This window comes from Bombyx mandarina, chromosome 23 (genome assembly GCF_030267445.1).
Source record: "Bombyx mandarina strain Sakado chromosome 23, ASM3026744v2".
In the NCBI taxonomy this organism is placed as follows: domain Eukaryota; kingdom Metazoa; phylum Arthropoda; class Insecta; order Lepidoptera; family Bombycidae; genus Bombyx; species Bombyx mandarina.
Window position 1 is genome coordinate 3,607,205 of NC_143229.1, and position 16,169 is coordinate 3,623,373.

The following is a 16,169-nucleotide window of genomic DNA, read 5'->3' on the forward strand; positions in this document are numbered from 1 at the left end:
CCACGTTTGCAGACACGAAAACATCTTCATTTCTTAGAAAAAAGTTTAATAATGTTAACGACTTCAGTTTATTATAAACCTTAAAACTTAAACATAAAGTTTAATTACCATTGCAAAATATATGTATTTAGGTCCTTTCGTCAGAAAAAGAATATTATGGAATAAATTTAAAATGTCACTTGAACATAAAAAGTCATCAGTACAAAAATATTTATTCTAAAATGATACTTAAAGCCTAATTTATAAGGTTAAAAATATTTGTTTAAAATTTCGTGCTTATTGTATTGTGGAACTAGATGTAGTTCTTGGTATTACATTTCAATGCTCAGAACACAGTAAGTATTGAAAGACATAGAGTTGCAGAATATACATATTTGTTTTAGGTTTGTTTTGTATGGTCGCAACTATTTTTGACCGATTGAAAAAAGTAGTAGATAATATTTTACATTGCCGCTATTACAACAAATAGGTGATAAAAAATAAAATTGAATAAAGTAAAAAAAATATGAAAGGAAACACGAAACATGTTTTCCACGTATTCTTTATACAGAAGTAATTAAAACAATAATGTAGGTTTAATTACCTTTAAACAGATTCAGTTTGTTATAAAGCTGTCTTTTAGAAGTCATTTTTATATGAGCGGTTTCTTTTTTACAAATATAATGTAATCTTATATCAATGAATTTTTCTATAATCAGTTTAATTTAGGCTTATTTTATGGCTGTGTTCGTTTCCCCCAGAAAACAAATCCTTTTCAGCATATACGCTTAAAATATTTACACATACATATAAAGTTTTTTTAATACTTTTTTGCATTGATTTGCCACCACCATTGAACAATTCTAGAATTTTTATAAGGGTTCTATATTTCTTCTCTTTCTTTCGCGACAATATATATCCATTGTGCACAGCGACAAGGGGCTACTAGGAAATCTACAAACAAAAATAACATTATAAAATAACAAAACTACTCTATGCATTCCCTGTCCAAGAATAGGTGATGTTTGTTACAATAGTTGGTGCCTTGTTGCAAACATTGGCCAAACAATTACAATATTCGTAAATTCTGTTTTATTTACAATATAATTGTGTTTATTATTTTATGAAAAACACTTAATAATATAAATTTACCAAAAAAAGATATTCCTTCCAAAACCTTGGTGTTACGGTGGTTTTTTACTCAGTTTTTGAACGCGCATTGCAGCGTTTTGACGTCTTAGTGTTGGCTATGATTGGACCATACTAATTTGAAATAAGACCACAAATTTATTTGTGGTCTTATTTTTCGGGCCGTTTTTGAAGCGCTAATCGCGAATCTAGTAGTATTATTGATCGAAGAGTACGAGGGCGGCACTGAAAATTTCGGGAATTAACGAAGTGACACAACATTACTATTTAAAAATGTATTTATTGCTCTTCGAAGTATTCTCCGCGAAATTTGACACATTTTTCCATACGATGGAACCAATCATTGAAGCAACCATTCCATTCGGAAGTTGGGGTCTCCAAAATGGCCGTTTTGCAGGCGTCCACAGCTTCTTCAGGTGATGAAAATCTCTGTCCACGCAATTTATTCTTTATTTTAGGGAAAGTATAGAAATCATTAGGGCTTAGGTCGGGGCTGTACGGCGGATGGTCTAATAATTCTATGTTTTCTTGCTCTAAAAACTCTTTTGTTCTGTACGCGGTGTGAGAACTCGCATTGTCGTGATGGAGGATGATGCGGCGGTTGCAGTTCTCTTTACGGAGTTCAGAAACGACCTGTGGCAAACAAATGCTAGCATACCATTCTGCATTAACCGTTCTTTGTCCCTCAAGAGGAATAGTCGTAACATGGCCGGTTTTGGAGACAAACGTGGCCACCATTTTTTTTGCAACACTCCGTGAACGAACAATTTTTGTTGGCTTTAACTCATTTTCGAACATCCAAACTCGTGACTGGTTTTTTGTTTCGGGTTCGTACGCGTATATCCAGGATTCGTCACCTGATACAATGTTGTATACAGCATTTGAGGATCCTGCGTGGAATCTTTCGAGAGTTCTGACGCACCAAGTAACGCGAGCCGCTTTTTGCTCTTAACAGAGCGAATGCGGTGTCCATCGGGAAAACAACTTTTTTACACCTAATTGTTCATGCAAGATTATTTATATTTGACTCATGCCAATGTCTAAAGTTGCCTGAATTTCGCGGTATGTCACATGTCGATCTTCCTCAATCAGCTTACGCACAGCATCAACGTTTTCTTGGGTGACAGCAGTTTTTGGATGACCTTAACGGGGATCATCACTGAGCTTGACACGTCTACGTTGAAACTCAGCAAACCAGCGATAAATTGTGGTTTTGGATGGGGCTTCATCACCAAATGCAGAAATCATCCGGTCAACACACTGTTTTTGTGTTAAACCACTTCGAAAGTCATAATAAATCATCGCTCTTGAATTTTCTCGAGTCAATTCCATTTTCTCAACGACTAAACAAGTTTGACAAAACCTCGTGACAAGACCGAGAATCTTTTTTAAAATAAATAAATGGTATTCGATTTTTAAAACCAAGGAGTTTTCAATTAAAAATATTTTAATATGACAGGAACAGTGGAAATATTCCATTCCCGATACTTTTAGTGCAGCCTAGTACACCAAAAACCAAACCTTGAAGGGTAAACGTAATCTGTAGATACCAGGACTTTAAGTCAACCTCGGCATCTAGATACGTTATATACCACTACTATAATTTCTACGCGGAAAAATTTTTTTTTCCTAGGATGAACGTCATCGTAGACGTCACAACGCGAATGGCCCAACCTACGCTGAGATCTGAGGTCGAAATCTGGGCTGTGTTGTATAACGTCCCACCCTTCAAGCAAAAATGCATGACTACTTCGTCGCAGAAATAGGTAGGGTCATTGTGCCTACCCGTGAGTGGTCCATACCCGATCCTGTAGACCGAATGGTAAACTCATGGGCTCGCATAAAAAATGGGCTCGACAAGCGAATTAACCCATAGACACAGCCCACTAAGTTTCTCGCCGGATCTTCTCAGTGGGTTGCGTTTCCGATCCGGTAGTAGATTCTGCGAAGCACTGCTCTTGTCAGGGCCAGTGTTAACAACACTCCGGTTTGAGCCCCGTGAGCTCACCTAATCACGTTAGGGTGAAGCTGAAATAGCCTCTCAAGGCAATCAGCTTGGTAGGGAAAAAAAAGTGAGTGCTCACAATACGCTATGATTCCCTTAATGGTCTTTTACGATAGCCACACTACTTAATAAACGGACAGATGATATTCTAAAGCAACACATAGCCAACCAGTTTTACCAGCTGGCACGACCTCATTTTCTCCCGTACGCTCTATAATCTCAACCCTTCGAACCTACCAACAAACAACAAAAGTTATTAATAGGGAAATATCCGATAAAGGACCTTCTCGCATAAAACTAACATAAAAGACATTGACATGACGGGGGTCTGCTTTCCAAGTCATCAACTTGTCACGTGATAATCCGTAAATTGTCCTAACCATCTTCAATCTACTGTCTACTAGAACTTACCAATGATGGCATCATATACGGAATTCCAAATTGTGCTTTATGGCGGTTAAGTTAAGGTTTGTGTAGGTGTACGTGGACGGAAAAGTTATCTTTGTTTAATACGCGAGAGGAGCGCAAATCTAATAATGATGTGCATCGCTTCAGTGAATAAACTCGTCATCGGAGTTTACTTAGTAACTATCGCTAATGCTTGGGTATCTGAGAGTACATATTGTTTCGGAACATCACTTTTCCAACAACTTTTTAAGCTTATGGATGTTTGTAAGTCTGCTTTTATATTTAGTTTTACCTATAGACAACATTTGAATCACCGTCTCACATCATTTCCCACAGTCTTTAAGACATTATGTGTGTTGTATTTAAACACGACTTCACCATTTAATAATAATTTACTATGAACTATTTGAATCACGTCTTCTACTATGAATTTCAAACTCACAACATGTTTTATAACTATAGCCCTCCAGTATTGGCTTACGCGCCATTACACCATGATCGGTATAGAAGAACAAAAAGACCGCGTCATCAACACAATATCCTTACGTAAAATGGAAACCTTTCATATGCGACACGAGAATTACCATGAAAGTGCTCTAAAAGTTTATCATCGTGTAAGTTATATGTCACTAATACTTTGCGAAGGTTTTATTATTGGGAAACGGTTTGCGCTCATATAACAATTTGTGAGCGTCATTTCATTTTCTTTCATGTACCGTACATAGTCTAAAAACGACTGTTTTACTTGATAGAACGATTATGTACTTCGACGCAATGTTAAACTAGTTAATTTTAAGAGTTGATAATTTTCAAACAAAAAAACATAACTTTACCAGATTTAAGAGATTACACATATTATCTCTATATATAAAAATGAATTGCTGTTCGTTAGTCTCGCTAAAACTCGAGAACGGCTGAACTGATTTGGCTAATTTTGATCTTGAATTATTTGTGGAATTCCAGAGAAGGTTTAAAAGGTAGATAAATATGAAAATGCTCGAAATTAAATAAAAATAACAATTTTGTTTTCCCTTTATGTCCCCCGTCAGACAGATTCCTTTTGTTTGTGTCTTTTAATTAGCGATTAAGACACTACGAAGTCTGCCGGGTCAACTAGTAAAAAGTAAAAAAGCTTGAATACCTTAAAAGTACCAAATGAAGCCTTAACGTATTTATGAGCGATTTTACTTCACTAAAAATATGAGCACTAATCTATGAAAGGCAGGTACAAATGAACGGGATCCCAGAATCAAATTGACTTTGGTCATTCGTCTTCCAATACAAAAGACCTGCTATCATTAGAAGGGATTACTAGAAGTTGGTTAAGCAGTTTCAAACATGTGGCTCATTTTAGGTACTCTTCTGAAGTCGTCGTGGCCTAAAGGATAAGACGCGTGTCGAATGATATGACTATGCCGGTGTTCAAATCCTGCAGACAGACAACAATTTAAGTAAATACAAACTTAACATATATTCTTGAACGACTTCCACGATGAGGAAATAATATCGTGGAATAAAAATTAAAACTCGCAAATCTTTGTAATAAGTGTAATTACTAAACATGATAGGCCTCTGATCTCAAGTTGGGTGACATCATTCACGTTGTGATGGCTCTGATGACCATTTAACACCAGATGGCTTGTCACTAAACAAACTCACAACTCGTGTGTCCACGCAAAAAAAAAGTTATATACCACAGTAGTTAAGTACATAATATTATACTTAAGAGTTACGTTAACGCTATATCTCAAACATAACCTTATCTCAATTTAAATTACACACGGTGTAAAAAGGTACGGTACTAAATTTAGTCTCGCTTATTTAGTTCCATCAAACAACCAAGATTAATTGTTCAATTTAGAAAATATATAAACAATATACACGGAACTATTTCAATTCATTTTAAGCCGTCTCTCTTAGTATCAATTGACTTAAGACGAGGAATTACTGTTTTAATTATTTTTATGATGCACACGCTCATATTTTATCCTTTATTATGGTTGGAAAGAAACTCTAGGAAAGATACAGCTAGCCTTAGTACATAACAATTAGATATTCATTTACTTAAACCAGATTTTTTGGCATTGTTTTTTTGTATACAACGAAAAACAAATAGTCTTTGGTTAGAAGATCACAAAATAATAGCAGGAAGCGTATCTTTTGATTCATATTCGAACATTACTTAAGAATATGAAAATGAAACGTCAAAATAACCAAAAGAAATCGTACAATTCTTTTGGCAATTACAATTATTCCGTACCATTTTCCAGCGCTTCGTTGTCTTGGTCGCATTACTTGCCCGATAACTATAAATCAAATTCATCCACGCAAACACTTTCGATAGAAACTTCCCTTCGTTTCCCGAAATAGCTCAATTTGTTAGTCAAACAATGTGATTCTCGCACTTTGTAAGCGATAGGGTAATACGTAAAATCGCAATAGGGTGATTCTTTCCGGAATATCGTAATTCTTTATCGTAGCATAGACTTTTCTTATACTTTTGTTTTTATACGTAATTTATTTGGCCGTTATACTTGCGATTAAGCTATGTAAAGCATTATTCAACTAAAATTGCAACTGTGTCAAATTCAAATTTTAATGCTTGTGGACATCAGAAAATCTCTATAATAAATTTAAAGTATATAAAATCGCTTACAGATTCACTTCAGTATGTACCAATGGTACTATAACGATATTTATCTGTGGTCGTATCCACTTAATATTGAAAATTACTAATCTCAAATTAGCAAGTAATCAACTCAAAAAACTTATTTTCCTACCTTTTCTAGTTGCCCTGAGGGGTTATTCTAGATTCACCGAGCTAGTAGGTGAGCTCACGGGGCTCAAACCGGGACTGTTGCGAACACTGGCCCTAGCAAGAGCAGTGCTCCGCAGAATCTACCACCGCTTCGGAAACGCGACCCACTGAGAAGTTCCGGCGAGAAACTCAGTGAGCTGTGTCTATGGGTTAATTTACTCGTCGAGTCCTTCATCGCAAGCGACGGGTTCGGCGAGGACGGTGACCGGTGCTTGTGGTACCTAAAAAGACCGTTAATGGATCGGGAGGATCCGTAATGACGTGTTTAGGGCAACGTCGACTGTTTACCATTCGATCCACCGGATCGGGTATGAAAAATATAACAGAATATGCCGAAAATACTAACGGGACCCTTTAACGTGAAAGCGAGGAGAGAGGCCTACTTGTCTATTTTTGTCTATATATAGTATTGTTTATTTTTTAAAGAAATTATTGCTTTAAAGTCGTTAGATTTGGCTTCTCGGATTCTTCCAAGGAATTTAGTGAAATTTTAATAAGCTTCCACTATTTTTCATTTTTCTGAGACCTTTTTTTATTTATTTTCGTTACGCTCCACTTAATTTTTCAGATAGCAACATATTATGTAAATGTATGTATCTAATATTATTTGAAATTCATTGAAAAGCCATACTAAAAAAGAAGGTAACTGTAATTGTTTCCATTGTACAACGTATACCATAACTTTAAATCAATTAACAAGCGAGATCATTAGTCTGAAAGGAACGCCAGTACATTTTTCTCGCCAATATTACTGGCGGGTCTCATCGCGTGATCACGAAATCTAAATTGTTAAAGTGATGTGTTTATGCCTGTTATCAGCAAATTAATATCGTTTTTTTTTTTATTACATTATTCTTGAATTTTATGTACGTGAGGCTTTCTTGTAACTAAGCTATAAAAGTAATATCATAGGACCTTGAATAAGCTCTCGCTGTTTCTTTTCAAAATAAAAGCTTTATTTAAATTATATTGAACAAAAACATTTTATTCAAAGTATTGCCCATCGTTAGCAACTACTTACTCCCATCTTTCTGGCAGTATATGAACTCCGCGCCGGAAAAGCGGTGTGTCTTTTGAGGCTATCCAAGAACCGACCCATTTTGTAGCTTCTTAATACAAAAGCGCTGATCAGCTAGGCCGTATGCCATCGAACGGAATAGGTGAAAATCAAAAGAGGCGGAGAATATGGCGGGCGGGGTAGAGCATCCCGTTGAAGCGTGTCCAGGCAGGTTTTTACTGGTTTTGCAACATGAGGTCGAGCGTTGTCATGTGTCATCTCGTTTTTACCATCGCACCGCCCGCCACCGGATTAGAGTTCATCCATACTACCTGGAGCCACTGCGGTCATCCACAGTGCAATTCCAGAGGTATTTTTTGCCACGTACCATCCGGCTATGGAATGAGCTCCCCTCCACAGTGTTTCCCGAGCGCTATGACATGTCCTTCTTCAAACGAGGCTTGTGGAGAGTATTAAGCGGTAGGCAGCGGCTTGGCTCTACCCCTGGTATTGCTGAAGTCCATGGGCGACGGTAACCACTCACCATCAGGTGGGCCGTATGCTCGTCTGCCTACAAGGGCAATAAAAAAAAATGTGGTAAAATCACTTTGTCGTGTCTCTGTTCATATAGCGGCCGTTTTTCTTTTAAGGCTCAACTTAAACGCATCGATTAATATCGATAGCGATCCCCCGTGATAGTCTCATTCGGTTTGAGCAGTTCAAAATAAATAACACCCTGCTGATCCCACCAACTACAGAGAAGAAGCTTCGAACCATGGATGTTTGGTTTTGCAGACGATGTTGATGCATGACCGGGATTACCCCATAATTTTTTACGCTTTATACGATTTTTACGATTATAATATAAATTGTAATTAGATATTTAGATACATAATATGTATAATCTGTACTTGAAATCGGAGCTCATGTTGTGTTAGTTAAGCTTAGAGAGAGAGAGAGAGAGAGAGAGAGAGAGAGTTTTCTTTATTGTACACCAAAAAACAAATAAACAGTGCTATACATTAAATACAAAAAAGTACAATTGGCCGTCTTATCGCTAAGAGCGATCTCTTCTAGACAACCATCTGGCGAACAAGAATCATTTGGAAACGAACTACGCTTAGCTTAACTTAGCTTAGGTATAATTATTATTGTAGAAAATACCAGCTTATTACGTGTGCCAGTGAATTTTAATTTTTATTTTTGGAGTTGTCATTCCAACTAAATAATAGTCATTGCATTAGCTCGAACGAACAAATTTAATAAATTAGCATACAGGCAGACACAAAATCGGGATTTCAATTTAAAGCCTATATATAGATCCGATAAATACTTTATACCAGGTGGTGGATCAAACGAAAACTTCAAAGCTTGTTAATTAGCTATCTAAAGACAACGCCGTTTCTCTGAAACTTAAAACATTCCAAGTGTGTAATGTGCGTAATAAGAAAGGGTGCGTGTACTTATGTACGCGCGTAAGAAGTTATACTTTTTTTTTTTTTTTTTTTTAAGTATATAATAATAAATATTTAACGTTAATAATTTAATAATGTTTAGTATGAATCATAATTTTGTCATTTATATTACTAAAAAATGAATGCTAATAACAGTTTTTTTACGAGTGTACATGCGCGAAAGTTCACCTGCGGCTATATTCAGACTCGCCTAGTTACGTCGGTCGTATTGTAATGAGCGATTTAGTGGGCAACTTCATTTCTGTACATTTTGTGTCACGGTGAGCGCGCATCGTAAAATTTCACTCTCATCAATTTTTCATAACGCGCCTAAAGAAGTATAGCTTCAAAAATTAAACCACACTCACAAAATCCTATGGTAGACTCGTACATAAGTGCGCTACATAAATTAGGTAGTCATAATTACATAAATTATCATTTAATTTCTCGAGTATCTTCTGAATTCGTTAAAACGATATTAATTCATGACCAAGGAGGGTTTTCCAATAAATTATTCAAGCTTCGCAGAAGAAACAACTAATTAAAAAAAGATGACTGACTAAAATATACAGATCAAACGAGAATATCGACTTCCTAATTATAAAAATATGAAATATTTAGTTGTCGTTGATGGTGGTGGTAAGGTCACCAGTGCCGGGCGGCACAATAACGAGTCCGTAATTGGATGGACAGTTTATTTCCAATCACAGATAGTATAGCAATATTTAGAAGGAGAAATTACGGAGTACAGAAGGCACAGATAAAGCGGTAGCAAGTTCAAACACAATAATACAAAATAGGTGAAAGCAATAAATCGTAACGAAGCAACAGAGTACGCGTAAGTCGAGGAGTGACACAGTCTTAGCGTAGCGTTGATCAAACCCGACTGGCCGCGAGCGGCGGCCGAGTCTTGGCGCAGGCGACGACCAGTACGTACGCAGCTATACATAGTCGGGGTCTTTGCCGCATACTAGCGGTTGCGCCCGACTATGCTTGTGTAAATAATATAATTTTGAGTAGTGTTGTGAATGTATGATTGTTTAGCGTATTTGTGTACTGTATGAGAGTGTGTTATAGAATACGTAATTAAATATGATATAATATTAAATATTGCGTAGGTGTGCAATGTAAATTAATAAATAATATGAACTAATATACATAAATATAGTAGAAATACCTACAACACTCCCCTCCTGAGACCTACTTAGGTCGATAATAATCGGGAAAACGTACTTTCCTCCCCGATCGAGTCGTCTGCTGGTGTGGAGGCCCTGGATTTGGTTTTGGATCCGGGTCGGAATCGGGAAGTTTTGGTATCTTGCGCCGGAGTACAGGAACATCGGACGACAGTATATAAGCTGGCTTAAGGCGGTCTATGCTTACTGTCATATCTTTGTTCAGGACGCGAACAACAAACATTTTGGCGCCTCTCTTGAGTACTTCGTGTGGACCCGTGTAAGCTGGCTGTAATGCGCCACGTATCACTTCTTCCTTAAGGAATACGTGAGTACAAGTTTTCAGGTCCTTGAAAACGAAGGCTCTTTGCTTGGAGTGGTGCTGGGGTGGAACAGGACGTACCTTCTCGGCAAAAGACTTCATCCGTGCTGAGAACTCGGTTATGTCGGTGGTGTAGTAGGCAACATCGTGGCCGAAAAATTCGCCCGGTAGACGAAGCGGCTCACCGTAAACCAACTCAGCCGACGAAGACTGAAGATCTTCTTTGAAGGCACTCCTTACGCCGAGGAGTACAAGCGGCAGAGACTCGGTCCAGTTGACGTCAGCATGACAGGTGATGGCTGCCTTCAGCTGTCGGTGAAAACGCTCGACCAAACCGTTGCATTGTGGGTGGTAAGCAGTGGTCCTCCGGTGATCGAAACCGATGGACCTGGACAGTTGTTGAAACAACGCCGACTGGAATTGTCCGCCTCGATCGGTAACGATCTCGGTAGGACAACCATATCGCGCCACCCAGCAGGAGATGAACGCTTTGGCTACTGTTTCAGCGGTAATGTCAGTAATAGGCACTGCTTCCGGCCATCGTGTGAAGCGATCGACGGCTGTGAGGCAATACCGATATTCGCCAGCGGGCGGTAGTGGACCGATCAGATCTAAATGAACATGTCTGAAACGCGCTGAAGGCAAAACGTGCGTACCTAAAGGTGAGGGGAGCCCGTACAGGCTGGTGCGCGGTAAACTGCGCCCGTGGGCCCCCCTTTGACTGAGCGACTTCAGCCTCAACAGCTGCGGGACATCGTTTCGGCGTTGTTCCCGCAGGAGCGGGAGGGTTTTTTTCCCCCCGCTATGGGTGAGCCGTCGGACGCCATCGACGGCGAAGCCCCTGCTGAGGTGCCCCATATTACTGGGGCAGAGCTCCGTGTGGCCGTTGTCAGGATGACTGCAAAGGACACGGCCCCCGGCCGGACGGAGTCCATGGTCGGGTGCTGGCCTTGGCCCTCGATGCCCTAGGGGACCGGCTCCTGGAGCTATTTAATGGTTGCCTGGAGTCGGGACGGTTTCCGTTGCTCTGGCGGACGGGCAGACTTGTGCTGTTGAAAAAGGAGGGGCGCCCGGTGGATACAGCCGCCGGGTATCGTCCTATCGTACTGCTGGACGAGGCGGGAAAATTGCTGGAGCGTATTGTGGCTGCCCGCATCGTTCAGCACCTGGTCGGGGTTGGACCTGACCTGTCGGCGGAGCAGTTCGGCTTCCGGGAGGGCCGTTCGACCGTGGATGCAATTCTTCGCGTGCGGGCCCTCTCGGACGAGGCTGTCTCACGGGGTGGGTGGCGCTGGCGGTGTCTCTTGACATCGCCAACGCATTTAACACCCTGCCCTGGTCTGTGATAGGGGGGCACTGGAGAGGCATGGGGTGCCCCTCTACCTCCGCCGGCTGGTTGGCTCCTATTTGGAGGCCAGGTCGGTCGAATGTACCGGGTACGGTGGGACCTTCACCGTTTCCGGTCGTGCGTGGTGTTCCGCAGGGGTCGGTTCTCGGACCCCTCTTGTGGAACTCGGGTACGACTGGGTGCTGAGGGTGCCCTCCTCCCGGGTCTCCGCGTTATTTGTTACGCGGACGACACGTTGGTCGTGGCCCGGGGGATGATTATAGAGAGTCTGCCCGTCTCGCCACAGCGGGAGTGGCCCTCGTCGTCGGGAGGATCAAGAGACTGGGCCTCGACGTGTCGCTCAGTAAATCCGAGGCCTTGTGGTTTCACGGGCCGCGGAGAGCGCCACCTGTCGACGCCCACATCGTGGTTGGGGCGTCCGGATAGGGGTCGGGTGCAGTTAAGGTACCTCGGCCTCGTGTTGGACGGCCGGTGGCTTTTCGTGCTCACTTTGCGGAGCTGGTCCCTCGATTAATGAGGACAGCCGGTTCTTTGAACCGACTGCTCCCGAATATCGGGGGCCGGATCAGGTTGTACGCCGCCTCTACGCTGGGGTGGTGCGATCGATGGCCCTGTACGGTGCGCCTGTATGGGCTGAGCCGCGCAATCGGGCTACTATGGCTCGGTCCTGCGCCGGCCGCAGCGCACCGTTGCTATCAGGGTCATCCGTGGATATCGCACCGTCTCATTCGAGGCGGCGTGTGTGTTGGCGGGGACGCCGCCATGGGAGCTGGAGGCGGAGTCGCTCGCTGCCGACTATCGGTGGCGCAGTGCTTCGTGCTCTGGCGTGGCGCGTCCCTCCAAAGTGAGCTGCGGGCGCGGAAGGCCCATTCTCGGCGGTCTGTGCTCGAATCGTGGTCGAGCGGTTGGCCACCCCACGTGGGGTCTACGGACCGTCGAGGCGGTTTACCCGGTCTTTTATGACTGGGTGAATCGTGGCCGAGGACGCCTCACCTTCCGTCTGGTGCAGGTGCTGACTGGGCACGGATGCTTCGGAAAGTACCTGCACCGGATAGGAGCTGAGCCGACGACGAGGTGCCACCATTGTGGACACGACCTGGACACGGCGGAGCATACGCTCGCTGTCTGCCCCGCTTGGGAGGTGCAGCGCCGTGTCCTGTCGCAAAGATAGGACCAGACTTGTCGCTGCCTGGCGTCGTGGCGTCGTGCGTCGATGCTTGGCGGCGACGATCTTGGAAGGCTATGCTCGACTTCTGCGAGTGCACCATCTCGCAGAAGGAGCGGCGGGCGAGTGAGGCAAAGCTCTCCTCACTACGCAGAAACCCGCCGCCGCCGAGCAGGGGGTCGGGACCGGGGTCCCGTCCGTAACCCGGCCCCTAAGAGCTTCGGCTCCACCGCTTTGTGCGGGGAGGAGCTGAGGCGTGGGGCAGCGTGGTAGGTCGCGTTCCCCGACCGCTCCGGGGAAGGTGTAGCGCGGTGCTATCAATCGGGCTCTTGGCCCGTCGACCGAGGGAACCGGCGGTCATGTTGCTGGCGGCCGCCGGTCCGGCGTCTGGGGACGGCGGGATGGATGTAATGTGCTCTGCGTAAACCCTGTCCCGCCGTCTCAATAACTCCGACTGGGTTCCCACCCGGTCCGAGGTAGGGCGCCGGCTGTGAGCGGCAGGAGTTTTAGTGAGGTTCGACTCCCACATACCCCACCTGCCGTGCGGGTGGGGATCCGGCGATTTTCTCCTGTGAAAAAAAAAAAAAAAAAAAAAAAAACCTAAAGGTGAGAGAGGACCTCTCGCTGCCGCGCGTCGTGGCTACGATGCTCGGCAGCGACGCGTCCTGGAAGGCGATGCTCGACTTCTGCGAGTCCACCATCTCGCAGAAGGAGGCGGCGGAGCGAGAGAGGGAGAGCTCTTCCCTTTCCGCACCGATCCGTCGCCGTCGAGCGGCCGGAGGCGGGAATACGCCCGTACGTCCCGGCCCCTGTAGGTGGCGGCCTCCCCCCGGTGAAGGTCAAGGGGCGACCTGAGGAGGCCGCGCGGCGCGCTACCAGCACTCTAGCGCGCTGCCGTGGAGTGAATAGAGCGACCGGTCGACGGTGTATCGCGTCCCGACCCGGCAGGCTGGTTCTGGTCCAGCGGGGTATTCCGGGACACCAGCGGCACCGTCTGGGCGGCCCGACGGGCTGCCGTACCGAGACGGCTGACGTTTTAGAGCCTTCGATTCGCCTCGAAGACTCCGTCGGCTGGGCGTCCTTGGGTGAGCCGCGCCGTCTGGTGTAGTGTTGACCGCGGTAGCCCCCCTACCTCATCCGGGTTCTGACCTCGGAGGGGATCGGACGTCGGGTGTAATGCAGAGGAGTCGTTTAGTGGGTGGGCTCTAAAATCCTTGGGCCGCGGTCTGCTCACAACACCATGCAGATCGTTGAGTCTCACATACCCCGCGCGCCCCGCGCGGGGACCTCGTAGGAGGTTCGGCCCTCTACCCGAAAAAAAAAAAAAAAAAAAGGCAACGTGTCTAGTTATCTTCGCACGCTGACAAGTCAAACATGCCTTGGCCCATTCACGGCAGTTCTTACGCATCAGTGGCCAAACGAAGCGTTGCGCAACGAGTTTAGCTGTCGCATTGGGGCCTGGGTGACTGAGCGAGTGGAGCAGAAAACCTGCTGGCGCAGTTGATGTGGGACGAAGGGTCTGGGGTGACGTCGCAGTACAAAAGGCACGACTCCCAGGTATGCCGTCTGGACTAGGCGAAGAGAAGTCTCGCCTGTTAGGTGGAGTTCAGCATCTGAGGCTTGTAGATTGGCCATCACTTCTAGGTCGACAGGCGTCTGCAGTTCATCAACGCGCGATAGGGTATCCGCCACCACGTTATCTCTACCGGCGATGTGGACAATGTCCGAGGTGAACTGCGAGATGAAGTCGAGGTGCCTATACTGACGTGGAACAGTTACTTTTCCGCTGGTGGAAAGCGTAACATAGCGGCTTGTGGTCAGTGTAGACTGTGAAGTGGGTAGCTTCCAGCATGTGCCGAAAGTAGCGTATGCTCTCGTAAATCGCAAGGAGCTCACGGTCGTACGGACAGTATTCATCTGTGACGGGCTCAGCTTGCGGGAGAAGAAACCTAATGGCTGCCAACCTTCCTCTTTGAGCTGCTGCAGTACTCCACCTATTGCGGTATCGGAGCGTCCGTAACTAGACCTAATTGGCTTGAGGGTCAGGTGAGCCAGCAGCTGCATCTGCAAGCTTTTCTTGCAATCCTTGAAAGCTCTGAGTAATCTCCTTCATGACTACTGGATGAGAAGCTTTAACTGAACCGGATAACAAGGTATTCAGCGGGGCTTGAATCTGACGCGGCGTTGGGAAAAAATCGCCTGTAAAAATTCACCATCCCAAAAATCGTCTGAGTTCTCGGACGGTTTTTGGTGGGGGAAATGCTGATTGCTTCAACCTTGCTATCCAGTGGTTTTGTGCCCCTTTGAGAGATTTGGTACCCGAGAAATGTAACTTCAGGCACACCGAAAAACACTTGGCCGGATTGATGAGACACCGTAGTCTTTCATACGATTGAAAAGTTGCGCAAGTGGTCCTCGTGGTCACGTGGTGTTTGCTAAAACAAAGAAAATCGTCTAAATACGGTAGCAAAAGTCAAAGCCACGCGTCATTTCATCGACAATCTCTGAAAGGTTTGACCGGCATTCCTAAGTCCAAAATTCAGAAAGGAAATTCAAACAAACCAAATGGCGTGTGATCGCGGTCTTCGGGATATCCTCCCCGTTCTGATTATAGCCTTTACCAAATCGATGACTGAAAAAATTTTACAACCAGACAAACTTTGTGAAAAATCGTATGTATAAAATCGTATGTGAAATATGACGAATCGGATACTGATCGGGTATTGTGCGTGAATTTAACTGTCTGTAATCGCCACACGGTCGCCAACCGTTGTCCTTCTTGGTAGTAAGGTGAAGTGGGGATGACCATGATGGACTGTCAGACGGACGTGCAGTTCCGTTGGCTATCATAATGTTAAATTCTTGTTTTGCAATTTTAAGTTTGTCCGGCGCGAGACGACGGGTGAGCATGCTACGGGTGGACCTGGTGTAGTGCGTATGTAGTGTTTCGTGTTGTGTTTGACAATACCTGGAGTACCAGCTGGGCGTGTTAGCTCCGGGTATTCAGCCAAGATAGCGTGGTACTTACTGTCGCCACCTGTCATTATCTTAACACTAGTAACACGATTATTATTTACATCTAGACTGGCTACTGTGCTCATGTTGGTAAGACTATCGATTAATCTTTGTTGGCTGACGTCCACTATGAGTCGATAATGAGACAAAAAATCGACGCCTATAATGACTTTAGTGACGTCAGCAACAACAAAGCGCCATGGAAAGTTGCGGCGTAAGCCTAAATTAACATTTAATTGCGTATAACCATAAGTGTCTATAACTGTACCATTGGCAGCACTGAGTTGATAACTAGTCTTAGAACGACGTTCACACAACTTAGAATAGGTAAACA

The 16,169-nt window shown here is 44.2% G+C and overlaps 1 long non-coding RNA gene across 1 annotated transcript; it reads right to left on the reverse strand.

The window, feature by feature from the left end:
- Positions 1-193: 193 nt before the first annotated feature.
- Positions 194-1,339, reverse strand: LOC149500117 (uncharacterized). The gene is made up of 2 exons (XR_016325215.1): positions 1,132-1,339; positions 194-933 (listed from the first exon to the last, which is right to left on the reverse strand). It is a non-coding gene; the product is annotated as an uncharacterized LOC149500117 (long non-coding RNA).
- Between the last annotated feature and the right edge of the window lie 14,830 nt (positions 1,340-16,169).